The sequence below is a fragment of the Microcebus murinus genome, chromosome 7 (genome assembly GCF_040939455.1).
Source record: "Microcebus murinus isolate Inina chromosome 7, M.murinus_Inina_mat1.0, whole genome shotgun sequence".
In the NCBI taxonomy this organism is placed as follows: domain Eukaryota; kingdom Metazoa; phylum Chordata; class Mammalia; order Primates; family Cheirogaleidae; genus Microcebus; species Microcebus murinus.
The window spans coordinates 103,849,637-103,864,151 of NC_134110.1; the positions used below are offsets into that span (position 1 = coordinate 103,849,637).

General features: G+C 37.0%; 1 pseudogene; it reads right to left on the reverse strand.

Moving 5' to 3' along the window:
* Nucleotides 1-13,230: 13,230 nt before the first annotated feature.
* LOC142871878 (small ribosomal subunit protein eS6-like) lies at nucleotides 13,231-13,981 on the reverse strand (annotated as a pseudogene).
* Between the last annotated feature and the right edge of the window lie 534 nt (nucleotides 13,982-14,515).

Sequence of the window (14,515 nt, forward strand, 5' to 3'; positions counted from 1 at the left end):
AAATTGTGCAGATTGAATATTTATGTAGATACTAGCTCTCCCTTCTTGACTGATTAGCTTCTAAATTTCATAAAGAATACACACTATCCTATGGTAACATTTTTTAGTGTATCACCAAACAAAAACAATAAACATCATTGTCATTACAATTATATAAAACTAAATGTAACCGTAAAGAAAAAAATTTCACCAAAGTACACTTTAGTAAAACAGCTCTATGACTGAATTTAACACACACACAATAAATCACAATTAATCGGTGAGTGTAATCATTTTCATATTAAATTGTTTTTAGTATTATGAATTATTCAATATATTATCATTCAATGAATTAGGGAATGATAAAAAATAATTTATTACTTGCAAATGTGTTTAGTGCCATGAGCACAGAGAATTAACAAACTTTGAGTAAGCACCACCTTAGTGAGTTATAGTTTCTATATTGCTCAATAAAAACATATGCCAAATTTAATTTAATTTCATTGCAAATTTTTCTAAGGATATGTTGGAGTATATTGGATTTTGAAAGGGCTAAAAATTACTTATAAACAATATGTCTCATATCTTTTAGAAAATGAATAATAATATCTGCCTTCTCAAATAATTTGCATGAGAAGCAAAATTGAATACGCTGTTAAAAATCTTAATGGTGCATGTGTTGCAGCTGCCACGTTCTAAAATTTCTAATTAACGACTATGCAATAAAGATTAAACTAATAAGCAAAATAATTAGTGATGAAGCTTACATATGGCTTATATGTCTTTAACGAGGCTTTTAGAGTTTGCAAAGACCCGTAGCTGCAGCATTACTCTCATTAAGAGATTTTATTATATTAGTGTCCTTCAGAGAGTCTAGCTGGATATTCAGAAACAGTTAAGCATGTTAAGTACACTTTCATAGGAAAATGCTTTTAAAAATTGCATTTGAAATGTAACCAACACTTTGATCAAAATCACTTTTGAAATAGAAAATGTTGATTCTCCTTTAGACTATTGTCAAATAGACTATTTTTTAAATAACCCTAAAATGTTCGAAATTTACCTACTTGTATATTTTGTAATGAAATTACACTTACTACAAATTTTCCTTATCTGGGTTTTTAGAACTCTTTTTTTTTTTTTTTGCCATTTTTACATCATAGTATTTTTGATAAATGTATCTGAATTCCTGGCATCTAAGAATTTCCAATGATCAAATATGGCTTGTCTTTCATTGATGCATATTTTTCTTCTTTCAAACTTGAAAAAGAAGAGATGCAATAGATGACATTTCCGAGTCACTGAGAGTTCACAGACTTTGTCTTTGGCAGAGATGGGACATTATAATAGTTAACCACAGTGATTGCCTGACGCTGAGAATCTCCCTTTAAAAGCTCTGTATTTCAGCCTATGTTGAGGAAATTTGGGATTTTGAGAGGAGAAGGTCTACCATATTTCCTCCTTTGCAAAGTAAACGCTCTTTCCTTCCTCCTCAAACCGCTCGTCCTCGTTCGGGTCAGCCTGGTGGCCAAGCTTTCCGTAACACAGGGATGCCACTATAGGCCCTGTAGCCAACACAAATATAATCAATAAATACTACAAACAACTTTTCACTCATAAACTGCTAACTTAGAAGAAATTCCTCAAAACCTACAAACTACTAACATTCAATAAAGATGAAACAGGCAAGCTGAATAGACCTATAATTATAAAAGGAATTGGAGTCATAATTTAAAAGCTCCTTAAAAAAGTTTCCAGAGCCAGATGGTTTTCCCAAAGAATCATACTAAAATTTTAAGTAAGAACTAACACCAATTTTATAAAGTGGCTTCCATAAAGTAGAAGACATGGAAACACTTCCCAACTCATTTTCTGAGGATAGTGCTACTCTGATATGCAAATTAGACAGAGTACAAAAAGAACACTACAGACCAATATCTCTTAAGACTTTAGACACAACTATCCTCAACAAAATAATAGCAAATTCAATCCAGTAATGCATAAATACATTTTATCTAGTTGTCAAATAGTCATGTGAGTACGTATTATTACTCTCATTTTAAACAGTTGGAAAATAGGGCACAGAGGGCATTAATAACCTTGGAATTAGATTGTCTATCCCCAAAGTTTGTGTTCTTAACAATTACCACAATAATAAAAATGTTTATTTACTCTCTATGGATGGGACTGCTAGTTTCCCCAAAGAATATTTATGTTTCTCCCTCCTTCTTAACTCACAAAACCCTAACATTAGCATACTGTCCTCCCATTAAACAAATCACACCCTTCTTACAAGGTGTGGCCTTGTTTCTAAGTAATAGCAAGGGTATTTAAGCAAAATTGTTCTGTGGGATGTCAAGGTAAGCTTCTTGAAGTCCTTTGGCTTGCTCTTCATTCCTCTTTTCCACTTCCTGGAATGCTGATGCGATGACTGGGTCCCCAGTAACCTTGCTGTACCATGAAGACAATTGAGAATGGTGATTGTATCCTGTGCATGGTAGAACAGAAGTTTAGAGCTTGCTTCTAGGAGGACCGTGTGGAGTTGCCACATATATTATTGGATGGCCTACTTTCCAAATTCTTTTATAGGAAAAAAATTACTATCATGTTTAAACCATGGTTATTTGGAGTTTTCAGATATATGAAGTTTACCTTAATCCTAACTAATAGTCATTTCACATTTTTCTAATTAATCCTTATACAGATAATAAAAGCCTTCATAACCTTATTTATGTTCAGTTGTGTGGATGTTAGAAATTTAGACATAATTCTTTTGCAATCTACCTACATCTAGCTTGGCAGTTCTACTTAATTCTGAAAGGAATGATGTATTTGTAGATTATTTTATAGATCTATTATCTTTTCACTATTATTTTAAAGGTTGACATAAATAGATATTTTTAATCAAATTCTGTGGAATTGATGCTTGTCAGGCTTTAGACAAAAATACTTCCTTCAGGCTTCTCACAACATATTGGCTTTGCACACAGAGTGGCTGTGCCCGCAGCCTGTCTCTGCAGACGGGTGCACGACTGCCAGCCCGGGAGGCTCAGAGCAGAGCCTGAGCTTGTCAGGGGAACATGGTATAAGCCCATCTTAGACTTGTAAGAGCTGTCAAAAGACATTAGTGTTCTGCAAGATTCTTTAGCTACCTCATCACTTTTCCTCTCATTGCAGGAATACTGACTGTTGGTTGGCATTTCTTACCTAAGTTTCATTGAGTCAAAGGAGGCTGCTTGTATGTTCCTTTATATCAGCTTCCTTGGAATATTTTCCTAATGCTCAATATTCAGGGGAGGTGTATCAGGATAATTTAATAGGTGTAGTTTATTAAAATTTGAGCCAATAAACCAGAACCAAAACCCAATTGCTGCCTCAGATGCCTTAGTCTGTTTCCTGAACGGGCTGAGTTCAGAAACTAGGCAGGCAGGCAGCTGCCCGGGCCACTCCTCAGTGGGCAGAAAGCAAGACGACGCACTCCTCCTGCCTCAGGGAAACCAGAAGTGTGATGAGAAAGGCGCCCGTCCCTGACGGGAGACGCACGCTCGAAAGTAGCGGTGGTGCAAGTCCTCAGAAGAAAGTTTAAGTGCATTGCTGGTCTTTTTGACTTTGAGGCGTTACAAGTGGGTGCTGCCTAAAATGCACACTTACTCTCACCTGTTTCTTAATTATCTTCTAACACAGGGACTCTCAGAGAATAAAATTAAAGGTTTGAAACAGCAAATTGTTTATTTAACTCGAGATTATTTCTTTGATAGAACAAACAAACAAAAGACAATTCATAAAACCTAACACTACAGGCACATGCCCCGTCCCTGCCACCCCCAGAGCAGGTCTCACAGGAGCGGGAGCGAGCCCCTGACGCCGTGGTGGAAGGAAGGTCTGGCGGCCGGCCTGATGGCGCCGGCCAGCCTGTCCTTGTGCTGGCCCAGAGGAGGCAGCGTTACCGTGTTGAGAAAAGTGAAAATGAAGGGTGGGGAAGAATGCGAGCACATAAATTTATATTTTCCCCCTCATAAAGTGTCTTTCCTTTTGCCCTGTTCAGGGGTCCTAGGGCCAGGCTCACTCTTAAGCATATCCATGCAAGGCACTATTAATTCACAAACGGTAACATTCATCATTTTAAATGTGACACCAAATTGCTACTGTTAAACTTCGGAAGGTACAACAGAGTAGGCAATGACCTCACCTGGGCACCAACTTACAGGCAATTGTGAAATGGTTCTGATGATGTTAGTGGCATGGCGATGCAGGGTCGAATCCTGTGACGTGTTCTCGGGCTTGGGCGAGGAGAACTGTTTTCAAGGCTGCTGGTATGGCAGGCTCTCCGGGGAAGCACTGCGTCAGCAACGGATGGCCTGCCCGGGGGGTGTCCGTCACACAGGCAGGAAATGAAAATGAGAGGATCATAGCAGACAGAAGCCGCTCACATGTGGGCTGTTGTCCCAAGAGCAGTGTAATAAGGTATTTCCACAAGAGAATAATACACTTTGTAATTTTCCTTTGATCTGGTGTTAACTAAAGGCCAGTACTAAAAGAAACATGTCTTTTCCATGGAAGAGGGTTGGACTACAACTGTTTTTATTTCAGCTTTGCCCATACACTCCACCTGGATAATTTGGCCAGAAGTGAAGCGAAATCTTACAGGTAGCTGGCTTCAGCCTTCATTCATTTTATGGCTTACAGGGCGTTTTACACTTCTGTTTTTCCCCAGATGACTTAGAAATACTAGCAACACGCAAGATAGAAAGGGCCAAGTGGGATAGCTTTTGCACTCTATGCAGCCACAAATCAAGGCGATCTACTGCTGAGGCATTCGCCTGGGTGTAATAGGACGCAGATCATGGCTGCCTCCTTGAAATGTCAGAACTGCATTTGCTCTTTCAAATGTAACGGTGTGTGTGGGGATGGAATGAAACTTGTTAGCCTAGGGAGGTGGATTTGGTCACACTTTTGTTAGCCTGGTGTTACTGGTAATTCCTCTCTGGAGTTATCAGTTTGTGAACTGGTGGCCCAATATTAGAGCTAACTCCTCTCCCAAAGTGTACAAAGAATATTTATAGGCAGTTTTATGGCATAGCCAAACAGAGATGTATTTGAGAGTTAAATACACTGAATCAACAGTCTTGTGGAGAACGTAACAGTTTAGGGACAGATCATTTTCTCAAGCAGCACAAACATGTGAATGTTCAGTTGCACAGCACACACGATGGCTTGATCAGTATGGGCCCTGCCCTGCTGTGTTCTATGGGGATTTAGTGCTGGTCTTGGTCACTAAACGAGATCACAATCCAGGGGGCCCATCATTATGATGAAAAAGACTTGCTACTGGGGCACTATAGTGGGGCCTCTCTGGGAGGCTGGGCTCAGATGGAAATCTTACAGGGGAGTCAATAAAGCTTTAGGTGAATGGGCTAATTATGGCAAAAACATTTGGAAATACCTCATATTTTTACCTAGGGAGGAAGCTTGCTTATTCTAATGGCTGTATAATATGATGTCTCCGAACGTCAGTATCCGGGAGTGGTAGCAGGCCATGCCGAGAGGTTGCATTCGTGGAGCAATAAGGAGACCCTGTCATGGCCAAACATCACTGGTGTGGCCTAATCATTGTTTTCTTTTGGACAACATATAGTTGGGTCTCTGTTTTTCATTCGGTCTTACAATCTCTGACCTTTAGTGTATTTAGACCATCGATTTTGACATTTAAAGTGATCATTAATATAGTTGGATTGATATTTTCTGCATGTTACATTTTTTCTTGCCCTTGCTCTTTGTTTCTTTTTTAGTCTTTCATGTTATTTCTGCCTCCCATGTTTTTTTAAATTTATTTTTTATTTCAGGATATTATGAGGGTACAAACATTTTGGTTACATTTTATGTCTTTGCCTCACCCAAGCGAGGGTTAGAGGCATGCCCTTCCCCTCTACAATGCTCACCGCGTCCATTAGCTGTGAGTTCCCCCCTCAAATCCCCTAATCCCTGGAGAACATTACTACCGTGTGAGCACCAGAGTGTTGATCAGTCAGTGCCAATTTGACAGTGAGTACATGTGGAGCCTATTCTACTGATCTTGTGATACCTCACTTTGGAGGATGGGCTCAAGCTCTATCCAGGGTAGTATAAGCTGTGCTAGCTCACTGTCATTTCTTAGAATTGAGTAATATTCCTTGTATACATATACCAAATTTTAATAATCCACTCATGAATTGACGGGCACTTGGGTTGTTTCCACCTCCTTGCAATAGTGAATTGTGCTGCCATAAACATTCAAGTGCAGATGTCTTTATTATAGAATGCCTTTTGCTCTTTTGGGTAGATGCCTAATAGTGCTATTGTTGGATCGAACGGTATCTCTATATTTAGCTCTTTGAGGTATGTCCAAATTCTTTTCCACAGAGGCTGCACTAATTTGCAGTCCCACCAGCAGTGTAGGAGGTGCGTAGGGGGAGCAGCGGGCGCTGCGGTGGCTCTTGGAGACAGTGTGCCAGGCCCAGCACCCAGTGCCTCCAGCGCCGGCTCACTGTGGGTGCAGCTGCCTCCCCTGGTTTTAATTAAGCATTTTGTATGACTCCATTTCTTTCTCTCTTAGTGTATTATCATTTTTCCCCTTTTTAAAATGGTTACCCTAAAGTTTGCAAAAGACATTCATAACTAATCCAAGTTCTCCTTCAAATAATACACCACTTCATGTGTGGTGCAAATGCCTTATAAGAAGTAGACTATTTACAATTCCTCCTTCCTGTCTCTATAACATTTTGTCATTCATTTCATATATCCATTAGCTATAATCACCTTTGCTGCTGTTATATTAAATATATTTTCAATGGTAAACTTTATTGTTATGACTTTATTTTGTTGTTTAACTTAAGGAAAATCTATTGACATAAATGAAAGTGGTTGTAACTAAAGGATAAATATGTCCCAGAGGAAGTGACTCTGGAAAATATTTTCACATTAAAGGAAACCTTGTAGATATTATATGACATTGAAAGTACGAGAGATAAAATATTGGAAATTGACCCAAACTTAGAAAGGAGTACCACAATTTACCAAGTCATAGAAAAGATGCTTACTCCATATTGTACGTTATATGATGACAAGAAGGTGAGCACTGTTCAACCTAATCTTGATATGTTTTTAAAAAATAAACCAAGCACTTTATTCTCAATGTTTCTAATGCTTTAAATCATAACACCAAAGAAACATTGTTTTGCTATTTGTTTTTATTTTGGAAGATTTAGGGGTACAGGTGTGTTTTGGTTACATGGGTGAGTTGTATAGTGGTGATGTCTGGGATTTCAGTGTATCCATCACCTGAATAGTGTACATTGCACCCATTAAGTAGTTTTTATTCCCTCATTCCCTTCCCAACCTCTGTCATTCTGTGTCTTCAATGTCCATTATACCACTTTGACCACACATACACGTAGCTTAGCTCTCACTTTAAGTGAGAACATGTGGTGCTTGGTTTTTCATTCCTGGGATATTATAATTCACTTAGGATAATGGCCTCTAGTTCCATCAAGGTGGCTGCAAAATATATTATTTCATTCTTTTTTATGGTTGAGTAGCATTCCATGGGGTGTGTATGTGTGTATATATATACACACCACATTTTTTTAACACTCCTTGGTTGATAAGCACTTAGGTTGATTCCACGTCTTCACAATTGTAAACTATGCTGAGATAAACATTTGAGTGCAGGTGTCTTTTTGATATAATGATTTCTTTTCGTTTAGGTAGATATCCAGTAGTGGGGCTGCTGGATGGAATGGTAGATCTACTTTTAGCTCTTTGAGAAATCTCCATACTGATATCCACTGAGCTTGTACTGATTGCATTCCCACAGTGTGTAAGTGTTCCCTTTTCACAGCATCTATACTCTGATTTGTTTTCTGACTTTTTAGTAATGGCCATTCTGATGGGGTAAGGTGATGTCTTCACTATGGTTTTAATTTACATTTCCCTGATGATTAGTGATATTGAGCATTTTTCATGTTTTGTGACCATTTCTGTATCTTCTTTTGAAAGCTGTTCATGCCCTTTGCTTATTATTTAAGGGGATTTTTTTTCTTGCTGATTTCTTTGAGTTCCTTATAGATTCTGGATATTAGTCTCTTGTCAGATGTATGGTTTGTGAATATTTTTTCCCATTATTTAGGTTGTCTGTTTACTGTTGATTGTTTCTTTTGCTGTGCAAAAGCTTTTTACTTTAATTAAGTACCATTTATTTTTGTTTTTGTTGAATTTGCTTTTGGGGTCTTAGTCATGAACTCTTTGCTTAGGCCAATGTCCAGAACAGATTTTCTTTGGTATTCTTCTAGAATTTTTATGGCTTCAGATCATACATTTAAGCCTTTAACCACTTCGGTTCGAGCGTCAACTATAGTCAATAGCTACAGAAGAACACGCACAGCCAAGCTGACAGCCCTGATATGAAGTGCACAGCCGAGCATCGACTTTAGTCGACAGCCAAAAGCTTTTACTTTTACAGCTTTTATCTCTGCACTTGCAGTGTGTATGTTCAGCTAATAAGTTACTATGAATCTGTAACCTTTTAACAAGTCCTTAGTAGCAGTTATTATAGTACGCTTTTGATTTGTGTAAGTAATAATATAATTTACCTATTTCTGAGATTTTTCTGTTTTTATTTTTTATGTTAGTCTTAGTTTTTATAATACTGAGACCCTATAATGGATTCTGACATGTCAAACGAAGGCAGCATCATTTTTAAATGTAAAAACCGTTACTTCAAAAAGGAGGAGGGAATTGATTCTATCATTGGATTCAGAAGCAGAAGAATTAAAGAGTAAAAAAGAAAATTCTGTAATAAATACGTGGTCACGTGAAAACTTGGATCCACACATATACACATTTGTTGATGAAGACAGTGGAATTTAAGCAGAAAATATTAATGATTCATTTAATGTTTTGGATTATTTCAAAATATTCTTTTCTGAGAATTTAATGACAGATATTGTAAATGCGACAGTTACTATTGATATACAGTTGCTCATGGCGACATCTCCTTCATTACAAAATTGGTCGGATACAACAATAAATGAACTGTATACTTTCCTTGCACTAACACTCATAATGTCTCCTGTGAAAAAGTTATCCATTGAAGAATATTGGAGTACTAATGAAGTGCTTAGAACGGATATATTCGATAAACATATGTCACGAGGTAGATATATAATGTTGCTAAAGATGCTTTGCTTCAGTGATAAAGAATCTGAAAGTTCAGAAGACCGACTGACAAAAATCCGTGAACCTTTTGATAAGCTGTGCAAAACATTCAAAAAATCATTTTATCCATTCAGGATTTTATGCATTGATGACAGTCTCTTACTTTTTAAAGGACGATTATTTTTCAAGCAATATATACCATCCAAGAGCAGTAGGTTTGGGATAAAATAATTTGTGCTGTGCGATTGTTTAACAGGATAAGTCTTGGATATAATTGTTTATACTGGCTTAACTACCAAAGTGCAAACATTTTCTGAAAAATTAGGTAAAAGTGGCAATATTGTGGTAACATCATTGCAACCTTATTTAGGAAAGGGTTATCAATTATTCATTGATAATTGGTATTCAAGTCCTGCACCATTCTGATATTTGGACAGCTTTGCAACAAACACATGTGGGACAATAAAAAAGTGATGGGAAAGTATGACAAAAATGCCAGAAAAATTAGAAAAAGGAGAACTTAGTTTTAGATCATCAGGAAATTTGCTCACACTGAAATGGCAGGACAAATGTGAAGTTTGGATGTTGTCCACAAGTCACTCGGCTGAATATAAGGATTGTGAAAAGAAAAATTATCTAACGAGTGAAAATATTCAAAAGCCTTCATGTATTATAGACTATAGCAAATCGATGAGTATAGTTGATAAAAGTGACACAATTATAAATACGGTTTCATCCACAAGAAAAATGCTGAAATGGTACAAGAAATTCTTTTTTTCACTTACTAAACATTTCAATATGGAATGCATATTTTCTATATAAATTTAACACAAAAACAACTATATCAATGTCCGCATATCATTTGATGTTAATAACAAAACTTCTACAACAGTACTCTGAATCAAGGCAATGCAACCCTTGTACTGCATCAGAAAATCTCATGCATTTTAGAGAAAGAAATTTTCTAGCACCTTATAATAGTGATAAAACAAAAGGGGAAAATCCATTAAGAAGATGTATTGTATGCTCAAAAAATAATAAAAGGCGTAGTACTAGATACTATTGTAAACAATGTAATGTTGGCCTATGTGTAGCTCCATGCTTCAAAATTTATCATACCAAAGAATAAAATTTATCGTAATATTCAAAAACTTGCCTTATTTCTTTATGATATGAATGAAATAAAACTATAATTTTGAATTGACTTTTCTCATTTTTCATTTATCAAAATAAAATTGTGAACATTTAAAAATAACATAATAGGCCGGGCGCTGTGGCTCACGCCTGTAATCCTAGCTCTTGGGAGGCCGAGGCGGGCGGATTGCTCAAGGTCAGGAGTTCAAAACCAGCCTGAGCAAGAGCGAGACCCCGTCTCTACTATAAATAGAAAGAAATTAATTGGCCAACTGATATATATATATATAAAAAAAATAAGCCGGGCATGGTGGCGCATGCCTGTAGTCCCAGCTACTCGGGAGGCTGAGGCAGGAGGATCGCTTAAGCCCAGGAGTTTGAGGTTGCTGTGAGCTAGGCTGACGCCACGGCACTCACTCTAGCCTGGACAACAAAGTGAGACTCTGTCTCAAAAAAAAAAAAAAAAAAATAACATAATAAAAACATATATGTGTGTTACCTATTCTGATTTACATTACAAGTAAAGCTGCCTGTCAAGTAAAACAAGCTTTCAGTGCTTTAAAGCTTTCCTCATCACACAAGAGCAAAATGGATTCGTCGTCAATGCACAGCACAAACTGTCCCGTGGACTATGACTACCGGCTGTGGGCAAGGTTTTGTGGCTGGTGGGCGCTGTACCAAAGTGGTTAATCCATAAGGAGTTAATTTTTGTACGTGATGAGAGACAAGAATTTAGTTTCATTTTTCTGCATGTGGCTATCCAATTTTTCCTGAATGAGGTGTCCTTTCCCCAGGATATGTTTTTGTCAGTTTTGTTGAAGATAAGTTGGTTGTAGGAATTTGGCTTCATTTCTGGGTTATCTATTCTGTTCCATTGATCTATGTGTCTACTTTTGTACTATTACAATGCTGTTTTGGTTACTATTGCCTTGAAGTATAATTTTAGGTTTATTTTTTCTAATTCTGTGGAAAATGATATTGCCATTTTAATAGGGATTGTGTTGTATCTGTAAATTAGTTTGGGTAGTATGGTCATTGTCACAGTATTGATTCTTCCAATCCATGAACATGGGGTATTTTTCCATTTGTTTGTGTCATCTACCTTTACTTTTCATTAGGGTTTTGTATTTCTTATAGAGTTCTTTCACCCCCTTGGTTAAATGTATTTCTAGGTATTTTATTTTATTTTTTTGTAGCTACTATAACTGGGATTGAGTGATTCTCAGACTGGTCATTATTGGTGTATAGCAGTTCTACTGATTTTACATACATCAATTTTGTAAACTGATACCTTTATTGAATGCGCTTATCAAAGTTAGAAATCTTCTGAGGAGTCTTTAGGGCTTTCTAGCTATAAGATCATATCATCTGAAAACAGAGGTAGTTTAACTTTCTCTTTTCCAACTTGGATGCCATTTATTTCTTTCTTTTGCCTGACTGCTCTGGCTAGGACCTCCAGTACTATGTTGAATAGAAGTGGTTAATGTGGACATCCTTGTCTTAGTCCAATTCTTAGGGGAAATGCTTTCAATTTCTCCCCATTCAGTACGATGTTGGTTGTGGGTTTCTTGTATATGGCTTTTATTAATTTGAGGTATGTTTCTTCTATGCTTAGTTTGTTGAGGTACTATTATCATGATGGGATGCTGCATTTTATTGAATACTTTTTCTTCACCTATTAAAATGATTATATGGGTTTTTAAAAAAATTCTGCTTATGTGTTGAATCACATTTATTGACTTGCAAATGTTGAATTCCTGGGATGAAACCCACTTGATTCTGATGAATTATCTCTTTGAGGTCCTGTTGGATTCCGTTTACTAGTATTTTGTTGAGAATTCTTGCATCTATGTACATCAGTGATATTGGTCAGTAGCTTTATTGTGTGGTTGTTGGGTACTGTGCTGACTTTGGTATCAGGGTGGTACTGACTTCATAGAATGATTTTCTATTTCTTCCTGATTCAAGATTTGAAGGTTGTATGTTTCCAGGAATTTATCTATTTTCTCTAAATGTTCTAGTTTGTGTGCATAGAGATGTTTATAGTAGTCTCCAATGATCTTTTGCATTTCTATGGTATTAGCAGTAATGTCTCCTTTTTCATTTCTAATTGAGTTTATTTGAATCCTCTCTCTTCTCTTTTTTGGTTAATCCAGCCAGTGGTCTTTGTAACCGCCATTGTGTTGCTATTTTATAAGCCCTGTGAGTTGTTTACTTTTGAGTGTTTTTATATTAGTGAGTGTCAATCTTTCATTTGATGTTTAGAACTCCTTTGAGCATTTATTTTAGGGCCAATCTAGTGTTGACAAATTCTTTCAGTGTTTGCTTATCTGAGAAAGACTTTATTATTCCATCATGTGTGAGATTTAGTTTCGCAGGATATAAAATTCTTGTGTGACAATTATTTGGTTAAGAGGACTAAAGATAGTATCCAATTCCCTTCAGGCTTATCAGTTTTCTGGTGAAATTTCTGCAGTTAATCTGCTAAGTTTTCCTTTATAAGTTATTTGATATTTTTGCCTCACTGCCATCAGAATTCTTTCCTCCATGTTGACTTTAAATATACTGATGACTACATCCCTTGGTGATGTCCTTTTTGCAATGAATCTTCTGGGTGCTCTTTGAGCTTCTTGTATCTGGCTGTCTAAATCTCTAACAAGACCAGAGAAATTTTCCTCAATTATTTCCTCAAATATATTTTCCAAACTTTCTACTTTTTCTTCTTCTTCTTCCTCAAGAATATTTATGATTCTTAGTTTGGGGCATTTACATTATCCCATATTTCTCAAAGTCTTTATTAATTTTTTTGAATATTTTTTCCTTATTTTTGTCAGACAGGGCTAATCCAAAATGACTGTCTTCAGGCTCTGAAATTTGTTCTGTTTTTTTGGAAATGGTCTTATTTATTATTTAACTCAAAAAATCTCATTTTTGTCTGGACTCAGACTTAGAAGTAGATGCTCCCAGAGAGGACAGCCTGCATCTCTTGGCAATCTGTTCCTGGCACTTTTCTTTGGCTTCCTTCATTCTCTCGGCCAAAAGTTTAGCATATTCTGCAGCCTCTTCCTTATTTTTCTTAGTATGCTGCTTCTTCATGGCAATACGCCGGCATTTATGTTGTAGGACACGTGGAGTTAGAAGTAGCTGAATCTTGGGTACTTTGGTCCTAGGTTTCTTACCTTCTTTGTTTAAGGGCTTTCTCACAACATATTGGCAAACATCATCTTCTTTAGACAGATTGAAGAGTTTGCAGATTCTGCTAGCTCTTTTGGGCCCCAGAGGACAAGGTGCTGTAGTATCAATCAGTCCAGGGATATCCTTCTCTCCTTTTTTATACAATAACCAGGTTGAGAACGCTCAGCTTGGCATCCACAATACAACCCCAAACAGATTTGTGCTTTCTTTCTCCAGTTCTCCTTGGTCTGTAACAGGAGTGCCCCTTACTCAGTAGCAGGCAAACACGGCCATGGGTCAAGACACCCTGCTTCATGGGGAAACCTTGCTTGTCATTCCCACCACTGATTTGGACCACGTAACCCTTCCATTCCTCACCCAGAGTGTTGGCAGCAACTTCTGTGGCCATACGCTTCTCATAGAAGGAACGGAGTTTGTGTTCATCATCCACTTCAATAAGTTTCTAGCAGTCAATGGCTGGGAAGGAGATATTCAGCTTCATCCTGAAGCAGCTGACCGCTCCGAGGAGCCACGAAAAAGAGCTGAAATTTGTTCTTTGGATTGGTCTATTTTATTGTTTGAGCGTTCAACTGCATTTTGTAAATCCATCAATGTGTATTTCTAGAAGTTCTGAAGTTCTATTTGGCTTCTTTTTCCTCCTCTCTTTCTTTCCCTCTTCTTTCTTTTAAATAAATCTATCTCATTAGTAAATTTTTCATTCATACCCTGGATTACTTTTTTGGTTTCTTTGTTTTGATTTTAATTTTTCTCTTGGATTTCTTTGAACTTCTTTACAATCCATGTTCTGAATTCTTTTTCTGTCACTTCAGCATTTTCCTTTTGATTGGGATCTATTGCTAGAGAGCTAGTGTGATCCTTTGAGGGTGTTGAAACAGTGAGTTTGCTCATACTTATAGAGTTCTTACACTTGCTCCTTCTCATCTGGAGAAGCTAGCTATTCCATCTTATTTTTGACTTGTTCCACTCTTGTTTGAGTGGAATTTATTTATTTAATTTATTTCATTCTATTTTTTAT